At 41.4% G+C, this 16,435-nt stretch overlaps 2 pseudogenes; one reads left to right on the forward strand and one right to left on the reverse strand.

Moving 5' to 3' along the window:
- Nucleotides 1–14,903: 14,903 nt before the first annotated feature.
- LOC134912755 (5S ribosomal RNA) lies at nucleotides 14,904–15,022 on the reverse strand (annotated as a pseudogene).
- Nucleotides 15,023–15,602: 580 nt separating this feature from the next.
- Nucleotides 15,603–15,721, forward strand: LOC134912756 (5S ribosomal RNA; annotated as a pseudogene).
- Nucleotides 15,722–16,435: the final 714 nt, after the last annotated feature.

A 16,435-nucleotide genomic window follows, 5' to 3' on the forward strand; every position in this document is an offset into this window, starting at 1 on the left:
TTTGGCAAAACCTCCCTGAAAATGTTTTGACGGATTCGGTTGTGTTTTGGATTCGGGTGTTTTTTTTTTCAAAAAACCCTCAAACAGCTTAAATCATAGAATTTGGGGGTCATTTTGATCCCATAGTATTATTAACCTCAATAACCATAATTTCCACTCATTTCCAGTCTATTCTGAACACCTCACTACATTACTTTTAGTCCTAAAATTTGCACCGAGGTCGCTGGATGGCTAAGCTAAGCGACCCAAGTGGCCGACACAAACACCTGGCCCATCTAGGAGTGGCACTGCAGTGTCAGACAGGATGGCAGATTTAAAAAATAGTCCCCAAACAGCACATGATGCAAAGAAAAAAAGAGGTGCAATGAGGTAGCTGTGTGGCTAAGCTAAGCGACCCAAGTTGCCGACACAAACACCTGGCCCATCTAGGAGTGGCACTGCAGTTTTCTAGTGAGAGAATGAGTGCTTCCATCATAATGTGAATCTGAACCACTAGCCATGAACATAGGCCAGGTCCTCAGCCGTTCCTTGCCACTGCGTGTCGTAAATGGCATATTGGCAAGTTTACGCTTCTCATCAGACGCTTTTAATTTTGATTTTTGGGTCATTTTACTGAACTTTTGTAGTATACTTGAGAACACAGAGGTAGAGCAGTGGTCTACTGTACCGTACTGCTATATATATATACTGGTGATCAGCAAAATTCTGCACTGTCCTCCTACTATATATACTGCGCACAACTAAAATGCAGCGCAGGTATGGATGCATAGTATACTTGACGACACAGAGGTAGGTAGAGCAGTGGACTATTGTACCGTACTGCTATATATATACTGGTAGTCAGCAAAATTCTGCACTGTCCTCCTACTATATATACTGTGCACAACTAAAATGCAGCACAGGTATGGATGCATAGTATACTTGACGACACAGAGGTAGGTAGAGCAGTGGACTACTGTACCATACTGCTATATATATATACTGGTGGTCACAGCAACATTCAGCACTGTCCCCTCCTACTATACACTGCGCACAACTAAAATGCAGCACAGGTATGGATGCATAGTATACTTGACGACACAGAGGTAGGTAGAGCAGTGGACTACTGTACCGTATTGCTATATATATACTGGTGGTCACAGCAACATTCTGCACTGTCCCCTCCTACTATATACTGCGCACAACTAAAATGCAGCACAGGTGTGGATGCATAGTATACTTGACGACACAGAGGTAGGTAGAGCAGTGGACTACTGTACCGTACTGCTATATAATACTGGTGGTCATCAATATTCTGCACTGTCCTGCTACTATATATACTGCGCACAACTAAAATGCAGCACAGGTATGGATGGATAGTATACTTGACGACACAGAGGTAGGTAGAGCAGTGGACTACTGTACCGTACTGCTATATAATACTGGTGGTCAGAAAAATTCTGCACTTTCCTCCTACTATATATTACAATGCAGCACAGATATGGAGCGTTTTTCAGGCAGAGAACGTAGATATTTTCAGCACACTGAGCACAGATATTTGCAAGCACACTGAGCACAGATATTTGCAAGCACACTGAGCACAGATATTTGCAGCACACTGAGCACAGAAACTGAGAGAACGCAGCCATTTCCTCTCGCTATCATCTCCAAAGCACAAGTGAAAATGGCGGCAATGCGCGGCTCCTTATATAGAATACGAATCTCGCAAGAATCCAACAGCGGGATGATGACGTTCAGGCGCGCTCGGTTAACCGAGCAAGGCGGGAGGATCCAAGGCTGCCTCGGAACCGTGTAAAATGGGTGAAGTTCGGGGGGATTCGGATCCCGGGGAACCGAACCCGCTCATCACTAATATCTATTTAGATTAACAGCCCAGCTAGAACAGGTGAGGCATGGAAACATGCACACAGAGTACCTGTCAATCATGATTAAAGTAATTAACCTGTTATCCCTCCCTCTGACACAAGTTAGCTATGAATAGGAGAAACAGTCTCAGAGTCACCACATAGTGAACAAGCCACACATTGGTGAAACGGTCTATCAGAAGCCACTCGCCATCAGGCAGGTATTGGTGACTGGTCTCTGCAGAGATGCTTAAGCTGCAGCTAAGCTGTTCCAAGTGCTACTTGCCTTTAGCTGTCACTACAGGTGTAATGGTCGCAGTTTAATTTAATTTTTTTAAGTGTTCCATTGTGTTTTTCGATTTTTTGCGAATACAGTCCCTGATTCAGTAAGTTCCCCTATAGTCGGACAACTGTGCATGCGCAGGACCTGTTCTGTGCATGTGCAGAATGGGTCCTGCGATCGCATTGCAGGAATGCAATTGCCTCTGCCTGATTCATAGGCAGAGGCATTCGCAGGGAGGTAGCGGACAGCATTTCCCCCATTTTCCGGGAGTTGTAAAGCCAAGGACTGCATCACGAGAAAATGTATACTTACTGGTTGAAGTGTCTGAGTGGGTTGCCTGTCTCTGGGTCAGCAATTTGCAACTCAACAGCTTTGTCAATGGTGGCATTGATGAAGTTGTCATTGGTGGAGGATTCCATCTCACTGTTCAAGCGGGTCACCTGGTAAGAGCAGCAGTGTTGGTGGGCTGCGTTGGGTACTGAGCAGGCTGTATTGAGTACTGGCCCAAGTGCTTTGGCTATTTACACAGGTAGAAATTTGGGTACTGGCACAGCTGGAGGAGGATAGGGATATTGTGTTGGTGAGTGCAGAGTTGCTAAATACACTGTAGCAGACGTCATAGTAGGGCCAGGCAGTACGTGCAGCGCCACTTTTCTTGCTGTTATGATTTGTAAATACCAAATTGCTTTCTAACAAATATTTAAAATGCCCGCTCTAATATATATTGTAAACGCATGCACCTCTTATTACCATGTGCCATGAATGTGTGCTATACATAGCAAAACACTGCATCCCATAAGAGAAAACAATACACCCACACATTATCTGAGTTCCAAAGCTCATTGATGTATATATTTGTTATTAAAAGGATATGGATTCAATATATTACAATGTACAGTATACCTATACTTACATGGTTACAACTCATACAGTAAGCAGTTAATACATACAGTTACATACAGTTACAGGCCAGCATACAGTTACATACAGTTACAGGCTAGCATACAATACCATTCTCTCAATGCATCCTCCTCTTAATATCTCTCTCTCTCTCTCTCTCTCAGCAAATAAATACAGGAACTGATCTAGAAGCACCTCCATCATCGTCTGGCACAAAACAGCAACTGACCACTGTGTGTCTCTGTAATGTGTTATCTAGTTTTGGGGGAGGGAACTTTCTCATTCATGATGAGTCACTAGTCTGTTCGTATGCTAAACAGGTTCAGCCTTGAAGACATCAAAAGGGGCTGGCCTGAGCTTCCTGTCCATTATCCTAATAAGAGTGATTTTAGCTTTCATACATTTAATCATAACTATTTGTTGCAATGTCCTACAACTTAATAACAAGTATCAAATGAATCTACACATTAGTCTGCTTGCTTTAATACTAAATATGACAAGTGTATCTTGCTTCGTTCAAATAATACACATACATGACATTACTTCATTATATAATTTTAAATCATTATGATGTCTGGCGCTTGATATTATTATAATTATGTACTGTATGAAATAAGTGTCGAATCCATCTCTGTGGCATGTCCGTGTAAATGTGTGTGTTACAATATATTGCTGTGCTCGCTGCACGTATTTGCAAGTATAGCAACTTATAATGTGTGGAGTCTGTATGTTCTTTATATGTAATATTTTTGACTTCGACAGTCCACCCTTTGGCAGTAAACAATAACTGCCATCAATTATTAACATAAGAAAAAATATTTCAGACAATAATCGGTGACCTAGACACAAGTATGTATTCATTTCGCAAATCAGACACTTGACTATATTTGGGGAAGACAGGGAGGAGGACGAGACATCCTCTATATGCACTCGGCGGTCACGGGACCACTGGTTGGGTGTGGGACAACATTCAACCTATAGAGTATGCTGGGACAGTGCTTTGGCCTATAATGTCTGATTTGCGATGAACACACACATACATGTACCTACGTCTTTGTACACTGATGTTTGGATTCGATTGAGGTTCTGCTGGGTAGATGAAGAAGACACAAACAAATCGTGAAAGTGACATATAAAATTTTCATGATCTACATATTCCTAGCATTTTCTGAACATTGTTTCCATTTCTGGAACGTATGCTAGGTCTGTTTAATAATTGAACAAGGGTTATAAGTAGTGTCCTTCCTAAATAACATAAATCTTCGGAGTTCGGGGAGAGCCACTCATAAACCTTTCTTCCACATATATTAATGAGCTCTTTATCTGCAATGTGTGAATAGCCATTGTCTGATTGTTCCTGATTACCTCCGAACTTCATAACTACTAGACCTTTGATTTTTTTTTGATTTTTTTTTTTACTTTAACAAACTGATCGGCTAATCCTGGGATCCTATAAGGAAATCACTCCTTCCTCCAGAACCAGTTCCAGTCCCACACTCGACTCCTCATAAAAAAACTCGCAAAAATAGAATGTCCTGAAAAAAATGTTTGTCAGCGGGAAAGAGAGAAAAGAGAAATAGAACAAAACAACTCTTGTTCATAACAAATCAATTACAATGACTGGTCTTTCTGCAATCCTTTAGTCCTCTCAGGTAGTGTTCAACAGTGCCGCTTCTCAGTCTTCACGGAACAGAGTCTCTGGTGATACTTTTGCGATCTCACTCCATTTACGAGTTCCTTCCGGACTATCGACTTTCCTGCAATGGGAATCGTGGACCCAAGTCTCTCTCACGGCTACTTTCACTAGGATAGTGCTGTCAACAAAACTTGGTATGGTCCTTCCCACCTGTCTATTAGGTAACCTGAGCGTAAGAACAATCACACAGTCTCTTGGTTCACAATCAAGACAGTTTGTATTTGGCATACCAGCAATCAACAGTTTCAAGTTCTTTTGTCAAGTTCTCAAATGCTGGCTCATCTCGATAAAGTACTGTACTGTCACCTCATTGGTGTATTTCTAATCATTGTGCGGATCAATCATGACATGAGGTTGTCTTCCAAAAACAACCCAAAAAAAAAGACACAAATACCAAAACAAAAACAAATTTCGAAGAGGGTGATTCGTTAAGTGAAGATCTGGGAGTGGTTCCGATGCTACATAATACTAGTGGCAGTATCTATGATCACAATGGTACAATTTCAAGCTTTGCTCCTACTTCTAGGGGTACCATTATCTACACACAAATTTCTGCGCAATTTTTCTACCCAGTTTGAGAAAACATCAGTGTACACCAATACATAACAATAATTCCAAAAGGGTGTTAACTGTACAAAGTCATTGTGTGTTTGCAATGTAGAGTACCATGAGCATAACTCAAAAAAAAAAAAAAAAAAGAAACATCTCTAGAGGAGAGAAAGAAGAAGAAAATGAAAAAGAAAATGTCAGGTTTGCCATTCACCAACAGGCATATCAGTGTCTATACAAAATTTCCCTTCACCAGTATTCCCATTCTCCACCCTTTGTGCATGACAAGGCACACTGCAGTAATACTGGTGTTATCGTGCTGTTGAGATATACTGGGTTTGGGCAGAACTCTAAAGGACCTAGGCATGTGGAGTTTGAACTGTACTTGGGTCCATGTATTGTACCACCCTGTGTGAATGCAAAAGATGAAGAGGAAACTGTAGAGAAACAGAATAAAGGTTGGTAACAGATGAGTTTGTAGAGGTGGAGAAGATTTTATAAAATTTTGACAACTGGATTGGGCACTACGGGGAAGTGATTTTCTACTTGGTCTACTCCCCTTAAAAAAAAATCTGTGTTTATCGTATCGCTAGTGGGACTATCCCAGCCATCAATCCAGTGTACTGTCCATCCTAAGTTCATAGGGAACCCGGTATCTGTGAGATAATTTCCTCTACCTGTGATGGACATGCATCTAGAACAGTAGAATGCGACATTAGCCTTTGAGGGGTGTCTAGTATATCTTGTACTTCTTGAGCATGGTTCTCAGGTATATCCAAGAAGACACCCTCAGGAGTACAATATATGACACACCGCATTTTACACAATAAGTCTCTGCCGAGTAGATTAGTCGGAGCCGATGCAGCCAGCAGAAAAGAATGTTTGGTTTGCAAGGGCCCTATCATAATCTCTGCAGGTCTACTCAAAGGGTATTGTTGCACCATTCCAGTTACTCCCATTAACCGAATCTGTTTTCTATATGGCTCGTAATTCCTTACTATATGTCCCTTGGTCCCGTCTATGTGTTTAATAATGTGGCTTGTGTTTTCTGTCTAGGGGGTCTATATTGACTATGTGTTCTACTACTCCTACAATCTCTGGCAAAATGCCCTTCCTTCCTACAAGTGTAACATATTATTGACCATTAGGGATCTGGGGTTTGGACTGATGGGTCTTTCCTGTATGTGCTAGTATACTTACCGTCCTCAACCTCTCCACCTGTTGTTCTCTGCGCCTAGCACTATTCTTGTGATGTTCAATAGCACACTTTCTAAGATTAGCTACTGTGCCCCTTTCCAATTTTGCAAAGAAGTCTTCACCCTGCCCTCAATGCCTTATTGAGCCCGTTCATTAGCACAGAGACAGCCACCTCCCATTTGCCAAATTAGTGTTTACCAGGGATCTTATCCAGATGGAGAGTTTTCTATTACTGCAAAAGACAAAAAAAAAAAAGTTTAGTTTAACAAGCTTCTAGGTCATGCAAAGTATTCATTCAATCCTTCTCATCCCGTATTAAGGGTCTGTACATGGTCCAACAAACATTTCAGAGCTCATCTTCACTAGGGGCATTACTAGGAATGAATACTTCTTATATGGTAACTGAAAGAAATACCCGGGGGTTACCTTGTCTCTGTCCGCTTTCCTAAATACTAATGTGCGGACAGGTTTTTCTCCATTTCTGACGTTACTTTCTTGATTTTTTTGTTTTATTTTTGGGTTTTACTATATATGTACACGAATGATACCATACTTACCTGTTCCACTGGTCTCAGCCACTTCCCCCACAGGCTACTGCTCTTCTTTTACCGGTTGGATACTCCTCTGGGTACATGAGAAATGGCTGAAAACAATCAGGTCACCTTCTCCTCCTAAATAAAACTTCAACATTCATTAGTACATATATAGGTTACATTCATATTTTTCATATTTTTATTATTTTCTATAGTTTGTATGCTGGCCGTAACTGCTTCCACATCTAATATGGCGATGTACTTGCATTCTCTTTTTTTTTTTCCGTCCTACTTGTTTATTGTTGCTACAAGTTCAAACAGTTCTTATATTTCCATTCTTGTCTTATATGACTTTGGTTAGACATACCACCTGCAATACCTTAGGATCAAACTCACCAACCCCTCTTGCTGCCACAGGTTTAAACAATTTGTATGTCTGACCCTTTGTTTTCGGGATTTTATCAGACATATCCTTATCCTTAAGTTCTGCAATACCTCTGGTTCAAAGCTGCCCACCTTAGGGAATGGTACCCTATCTTTGTCAGTCATACGTACCCATTCAGACAAAAAGTATTCAGTGTGTGGACCATATTTTCCACACATAACAAACCTCGCTCACCCCTTGGGCTGCGGCTCTTCAACCTGAACCCTGGCTACCATACGTCCACCGCTTGTGCAATTGGATCCCATCGCAGACTTTTTCCTTTTACGCAATCCCCAATGCACGACACGGATAGACGGTGAAAGTTCTTAGAGCGCTTTCACCCACTCCTTCTCCGCTGAGTACCACGACTCACTCCAATAGTGACCACCGCGTACCCAGTGAGGCCCTATTGGTTTCTATTTACTGGAAGTGTTAGGAGTGACTTACCTTTTCCAGCAAATATCCACCGCTGGAGATTTTCCTGAGAGAGACCAGCGAAAACTACCTATACACTTTTTATACACAAATCATGCTTGCGTATGCTCTACACAGCGCTAATGATACCGCAATTTTACACAAAAGCTCATAAAGGGGTATCAAGTTGCGCTATATATCGCACCCACAAATGCGCGGTCCAATTGCACAGTGTATAGGTACTTGTTAACTATCTGCCGTACAACCATGGGTCGATGCGACCCTTCAGCCGGAGCGTAACAAAAAAACCTTTTTACTTCAATACTACACAATGCACAATTCCCTATTACGCTCCTCTGCAAATGTCTTCACGATTTGCGTATTTCAAACTATACTAACGTGAGTCAGCCGCCTCACGCCGCCAAGCCTCCACTTACTTGGTGTACCACACGACGGGATCCCGAATTCCGGGGTTCAAATCCACTTACTCCTACGTTCGCTTATTCAAATACACTTTGTTTTTCTGTACAGACAATTTTCAATCATTCTGATTGGCAGCTTTACCCCCAGAGGCAATACAGTTTAAACAAAAGTTTTATACTAATCTGCTTTAGAAACCGGGTAGTTTTGTGCTATTGTAGCATGGCTACTGTGCCACCTTTTAACTAAATGAACTATTGTGTGGTTTTATTATGCGCACACAACCCTACGCAAACTTGCGTAATTACGCAACCGTGCGTACCTCTATGCCACGTGTGCGGCCTTGCGCCATGTGCACATTTTTGTACGCTGTCCTCACGTTCCGTACCACGTGTACCAATGTGCGTACGCAATTCAACAAACCACACAGTCTCTATAAATGTGAGCAATACTAACTATAATCGCTCACTTAACACAACACCCAGTTTTTTCTTAACAACCATGCCAGAACTGCGTTTGTGTCTTTACACTTACTTCCTTAAATACTGTTATTTCAAATTTACCTATATAGCAACAAATGTATCCGATTTCACACAGATCTATAATGACTGCAATAATCTATAATTTAAATGATATGATTCAGATTGGATAGCCATCTTGCAGAACATACACTGATATAAATATACACATAATTATAATAATATTATATATATGTATCATTCACAAGCCTTCTATGTGACACCTTACCTTTTATTTGTATATCAAAGCTATTTGCTTTTCACTGCTAAAAAAAAAAGCAGTTACACAGGTTAATTTGCATTTCAATGGCTATCCTCCCTAGTAAGCAGATTCTACAAGTCTTGGAAGGAAAAAAAAAAAAAAACCCTTTCTTTCCTTTTTCTATCTGTGTGCAATTTCTTACACCAAGCCAAGCATTTATCTCACCATTTACTCTCACTAGGCCCAATTGAAACTATTTGTAATTGACTATGGCATGGGTTAAATAAATGCATTGGTAACTCATAAATGGTGCTTGATGTGACAAAGGAAACTGATTGTTCTGAGCAGACTGAAAATCAGCTATTTAGAAAGTGACCTTCCTAAAATGGCCACTGCTCCTCCCCCTTCCACATCCATGAGGTTTAAACAAGATGGTGGACAGGCCATGTGGTTAGTCCAAAATGGAGGACAGACCATGCGGCTTCCTTTGTCACAAAGAAATCACACATTATACAAGCACCAGAAGTTATTTTAGGCCTGAGTTTGAAAAAAAAAAACTATATCAAGGCTATGCAGCAACTTTTAAATGTACTTTTAAGCCTACTTAACAGATAAACAATCTAATCTGAATCAAACACAATATGACTTATTTGAACTTTGTTTTGCAACAATAAAAATACATTTTAGCATCTTAAATATTATGAGAAACACATTGTCCCTTGAATTTTCATATCATTGGCTTACTGATAACACAACAGAACACACAGATATGATTTTCTCAGCGTCAGGATGCGTCCACCACAAGCTGATCGACCACAGCGTCGCGTTTATAATGTACAGTGCATCATTAAGACCATGATATCCCGAAAGAGCCCTCATCTGTAAATACCAAATTGCTTTCTAACAAATATTTAAAATGCCCGCTCTAATATATATTGTAAACGCCTGCACCTCTTATTACCATGTGCCATTAAAGTGCGCTATACATAGCAAAACACTGCATCCCATAAGAGAAAACAATACACCCACACATTATCTGTGTTCCAAGGCTCATTGATGTATATATTTGTTATTAAAAGGATATGGATTCAATATATTACAATGTACAGTATACCTATAGTTACATGGTTACAACTCATACAGTAAGCAGTTAATACATACAGTTACAGGCCAGCATACAATACCATTCCCTCAATGAATCCTCCTCTTAATATCTCTCTCTCTCTCAGCAAATAAATACAGGAACTGATCTAGAAGCACCTCCATCATCGTCTGGCACAAAACAGCAACTGACCACTGTGTGTCTCTGTAATGTGTTATCTAGTTTTGGGGGAGGGAACTTTCTAGTTCATGATGAGTCACTAGTCTGTTCGTATGCTAAACAGGTTCAGCCTTGAAGATATCAAAAGGGGCTGGCCTGAGCTTCCTGTCCACTATCCTAATAAGAGTGATTTTAGCTTTCATACATTTAATCATAACTATTTGTTGCAATGTCCTACAACTTAATAACAAGGATCAAATGAATCTACACATTAATCTGCTTGCTTTAATACTAAATATGACAAGTGTATCTTGCTTCGTTCAAATAATACACATACATGACATTACTTCATTATATAATTTTAAATCATTATGATGTCTGGCGCTTGATATTATCATAATTATGTACTGTATGAAATAAGTGTCGAATCCATCTCTGTGGCATGTCCGTGTAAATGCGTATGTTACCATATATTGCTGTGCTCGCTGCGCGTATTTGCAAGTATAGCGACTTATAATGTGTGGAGTCTGTATGTTCTTTCTATGTAATATTTTTGACTTCGACAGATTGTGCACATTGCTGAACTGTATTCGCAGTGCCTTGAGTTTGTTTACAACCTGCTGCTGTGATCGTTTAATGCCTCTGGATGCCGGGATCTGTGAGATGTTTCTGTAGACAATGGCATCTTTAACAGTCCCTGTCATCCATCTCTGAATATCCTCCTCTCCTCTAATCACCAGCAGCTCCTTAACTTCAGCCTCAGTCCAGGTAGCCATGAGCTGTGGGGCCCTTTTAGATGACATAGAAACATAGAAACATAGAATTTGACAGCAGATAAGAACCACTTGGCCCATGTAGTCTGCCCCCCCCCTTTTTTTTTTTTACCATATCATGGCAGACATCATGGCAGAGCATCCCGGAAGCTCCAATCAGCCTTTTTGCGTGAACCAAATCAGATAACCTGGGTCGGAAGTGTTTGGCGATGGTGTAACTGTAGCAGGTCCTCTTAATCAGCAGAGCTTAGTGACAGGGAGATGAAGCAATCCGTAAACATGCAGAGGTGATTGATTGGAAATGAGAGTTGTTTTACTTGCAGAGATGTGTGGTAACAAACAAGCAAATCTGCTAAAACATGCAGGGACTGAGCTTAACTAAAGGCAAGGTATTCCAAACAGAGGCAAAGTACTTAGGCCGACTGAAGATAGAGTCATAAACTAAGATACATGAGCTGCAGGCATAAGATGAAAGTTAGACTTTTACCAGGCCTGAGAAGTCATTAGACCAGACAATAAAGTTCCAGATTGCATCACCTGGCTCACTCCCATAACTCCAGGGGTGGATTGGGCCACAAGTTCCCGTTGGGCCGGTCTCATGTACCCCTCTGCCGGGCAGGCTCCTTTTGTATGTCAGCCTGGGCTAATTCTCATGTTGGCCAGTGCTGGTTGCCACACTTCTGGGATTTGCGTTCCACTGTGGAAAGCAAACAATAAACTGTCATCTGCTCTGGCTCTCGGGATCTCTTAGCCAAGAGCAGCAGCGGGTGGTGTAGATGAGGCCGGGTGTGTCCCTTTGGGTCAAGAGCTGTCCCTGAGTGTTGTGGCTGAGCAGATAGAGTGTAACCCTGGAAAAGGCACCATTCCCGGCTGAGCTCCAGGATCTCTGTGTTTGTCCTGTGCACAGAAGAGAGTGGCTGCTCCAGTCCCTGGGTTTCAGCATACGTCTGTACCGTGTTTGATGATGTGAATAGTGCAGAACACATGCAGGCACTGGCTTCAGTGGGGGGAGATATGCTAACCAGCACTACATACAGTACTCACCCAAACCACCACCTCGACCTCCAGAACACTCCCTCCCCCAATGGCCTTTCAGGATATACCCTATGTAAAGCCCAGTGACATACACTACCCACCCTACCCCTCATCGGCTCCAGAGACATACATTACACACACTCCTCCCCCCAGCCCCAGAGATATACACTACTCCCCCAGTACAGGAAAATATACTACCGCCCTAGCCCAGGGACATACACTCCCCACTATACCCCCCATCCAGGGGCGTAGGGAGGGTGGAACAAGTAGAGCTCCAACTCCAGGTGCCACCGGGGACTGAAGGTGCCGGCTCACTGCACAGCTGAGAACCGGGATCTCGGGCAGGGGTAGAAGGAAATGACTATAAGAGAGGGAAGGGGGGGGCACCACACTGCCTGCATGTTGCAGATCACTGATTGCACAGTGCAGAGAGTCCAGTGCAGTGCAGTGCAGTGTGGTGTGTTGTTAGGGAATAGGGGAGGTTTGAAGGTTTGTCTGAAGAACTTTCCTGGCTGTCAGGGATCTGCATTCAGTGATCTGGAACATGCAGGCAGTGTGGTGGCCACCCCTTCCCTTTCCTCAGTCCTTTCATTCTACCCACGGAGGTCCAGCCTGTCAATCACATGGAAGCTCCGCCCCTCCTTGCTGGAACGATGAGCTGCTCTGCTGCTGCCTCTTGGTGAGAATTACTGTGTGTACTCTGTGTGTTTATGTGTATATGCCTGTGTTTGTGTGTAAATGTGTGTGTATATGCCTGTGTGCTAATGTGTATACATGTATGTGTGTGTTTGTGTATATATATCTTTGTATATGTATGTGTTTATGTATGTCTGTGTATATGTGTATGTCTGTGTATATCTGTGTATATCTGTGTGTGTGTGTGTGTGTGTGTGTGTGTGTGTGTGTGTGTATATATCTGTGTATACTGTATTTGTGTGTTTATGTATGTCTGTGCCTAAATGTGTGTGAATCTATGTATGTATGTAAGTATGTAGCCTAATATTAGGTTAAGTTAATAAATATGCAAATATAAATATGAAATTATTAATTAATGTGATTCATTTATGTCTAAGAATTTTCTATAAAAGAAAAGAGGATATGTGTATGTATGTATGTATATATATATATGTATATATATATGAATTAAATGTTTGTGTATGAAATAATATATATATATATATATATATATATGTGAAACGAGTGAACAAACCGCGCCAATATGCGATCGCCAATCAACACTAGCAGTTAGACCAAAAAAAAATTATATTAGGTAAGAACAATAAATAAATAGATATATATACACCTATATAGTCTCCCTTGAAGGACACTCCCTTGAATTTAATAGGGCGTCTGCTAAACCTTAAGAAAAAAGCATTGGTAAAGTGCTTTATGGGTAATGTAAATAGAACGGTGGATAAGGTGTTTCGAAGCGACCAATGATGTCACATAAAATTTGGGAGACCGTAAATATAAAAAAAAAAATTGACAATTTATTACTAAGTACACCAGTAAAAGACAGTAACACTACTAAAATCACAAATAAAAGATGTTTAAAATCTTTAGAGCAGGCTCAAAAATGCAGAGAATTTATCCCTAAAATGTTAAAAAATGGGCGACATAAACTGCATAAAATGATGGTAAAGACAAGATAAAAAAGAACCATAAACTGCTTAACTTGAGAGGATGGGTTAAGTCTGGTAACACCCAACGCGTTTCGTCCTATCTGGACTTCATCAAGGGGTGATCTGTGAGTGGGACAGCTCAGATATATATACCTATACTAATGAGGAAGTGATTGTTACATCACTTCCTGTCAATTAGTGATTCAGAAATGAAGGATACATTTCACATCGTAAAAATAAGTTGCCAATGCTTCCTCTACATTGGTAACACAGCGGTGGGAAAAAACGCTGTGTTAAAAACAGAAATTCAGTGTTTGTAAATTGTTTTTGAAGGTTCTGTAGTCTTTTTCGGGGACTTCCGGTCCGGGCTGAGGGTGACGTCACGTCCGCCCCTCTTCCGGCGTCCGATGTCTCCCTCTGCGCATGCGCCGGCCCCGAATGCCGGTAATCGGGTCTCTGAGCGCTACTGCGCATGCGCCCGTCCAGTGCAGCCTGATCAGGTGATGCTTGATGTCCCTGCTCCAGGTTTCAACAAACAGCTGTCATTTTCTTGCGCTATTGCGCATGCGCCCGTCTAGTGCAGCCTGATCGGGTGACGTTTGATGTCCCTGCTCCGGATTTCAACAAACGGCGGCCATTTTCTTGTAGCATGACCTGCTATCAGACATTTCTATTGTGAAAGGTCCAATCCCAGCGGCCATTTTTGATGTGGAAATTTCAGATGATTCACAATAGTGCTCATAAGCCAGGGATGTGTTTAAAAAGGAAAAAAGGAAAAAGAGAGTAGTTTTAGTACTTCAATTACATTGGTACAGTTATTAATTTTGCTTAGTCCATATTTATAAACGTTAAATATGGGTATACTTAATTATGTGCATATAACCAGATTACGCTAATGAGCAAAAAAAATGGGGGGAGTGGCCACAATATGTAATGATGATCATTATCCGCATTATACAGTTATATCGGGAGCGTAATATCCCCATTAGATGCATAAGTATGTTTATTACACATCAGTATATATGCGCATATACGCATGTGATCACATGTACATTTCAGTGCGTAGTTTGATCCTTGTCATGTTCAAACAACAGATATCTACAGGTTCCCCTGTGTGTTTGGCTCATTCAATGTACCACGGAGGCTGCACCAGAGCTCCCCAAAAGGAATGATTGATTTCAGAAAAGAGGTTTGAAAAATAGAGGTATAGACAGCCTCATATTCCTCTTTCAGAAATACAGCACCCAGTCTTCCATGATGGTCTCCCATCTATGTACTGGCTGGGCCCAACACTGCTTGGCTTCCAAGATCAGGCGGAGTTGGGCATCTCCAGTGTGGTATGGCTGTAATGATGATATGAACAGAGGTGAAAGGAAAATACATGGAAAGGGAAAGGAGAAATAAGGAAGGTTGCTCTGGTGATAAAGAGGAGATGCAAAAACTAGCTTACGTCATAGAAACGGGGCTATTTCATAGCCCTCGTTGAAGCCGTTGAAGCCGTCTGGATGCAGAGTGTTCAGTTCGAAAATCCAGTACATCTCCCTTCTAGATAGAAGGTTGGAAAGTATATTATATATTATATATATATTATATTATCTACATGCTGGAGTGTTCATGCAGAATGAAATATATTGGAAGAACCAAGAGACCCTTGAAGCTCCGTATTCAGGAACACGTGAGGAACATCAAAAACAAGGTCCTGACACATGCGGTGTCAAAACATTTCCATTTATGCCACAAGTCTGAACCCGAGGAACCAACGTTCAAAGGCATCGAGTTGGTTGCGCTTGGAGAGAGAGGTGGAGATCTTTCCAACCTTCTATCTAGAAGGGAGATGTACTGGATTTTCGAACTGAACACTCTGCATCCAGACGGCTTCAACTTCTCCTTTCCCTTTCCATGTATTTTCCTTTCACCTCTGTTCATATCATCATTACAGCCATACCACACTGGAGATGCCCAACTCCGCCTGATCTTGGAAGCCAAGCAGTGTTGGGCCCAGCCAGTACATAGATGGGAGACCATCATGGAAGACTGGGTGCTGTATTTCTGAAAGAGGAATATGAGGCTGTCTATACCTCTATTTTTCAAACCTCTTTTCTGAAATCAATCATTCCTTTTGGGGAGCTCTGGTGCAGCCTCCGTGGTACATTGAATGAGCCAAACACACAGGGGAACCTGTATATATCTGTTGTTTGAACATGACAAGGATCAAACTACGCACTGAAATGTACATGTGATCACATGCGTATATGCGCATATATACTGATGTGTAATAAACATACTTATGCATCTAATGGGGATATTACGCTCCCGATATAACTGTATAATGTGGATAATGATCATCATTACATATTGTGGCCACTCCCCCCATTTTTTCAGCTCATTAGCGTAATCTGGTTATATGCACATAATTAAGTATACCCATATTTAACGTTTATAAATATGGACTAAGCAAAATTAATAACTGTACCAATGTAATTGAAGTACTAAAACTACTCTCTTTTTCCTTTTTTCCTTTTTAAACACATCCCTGGCTTATGAGCACTATTGTGAATCATCTGAAATTTCCACATCAAAAATGGCCGCTGGGATTGGACCTTTCACAATAGAAATGTCTGATAGCAGGTCATGCTACAAGAAAATGGCCGCCGTTTGTTGAAATCCGGAGCAGGGACATCAAACGTCACCCGATCAGGCTGCACTAGACGGGCGCATGCGCAATAGCGCAAGAAAATGACAGCCGTTTGTTGAAATCCGGAGC

This window comes from Pseudophryne corroboree, chromosome 4 (genome assembly GCF_028390025.1).
Source record: "Pseudophryne corroboree isolate aPseCor3 chromosome 4, aPseCor3.hap2, whole genome shotgun sequence".
Taxonomy (NCBI): Eukaryota; Metazoa; Chordata; class Amphibia; order Anura; family Myobatrachidae; genus Pseudophryne; species Pseudophryne corroboree.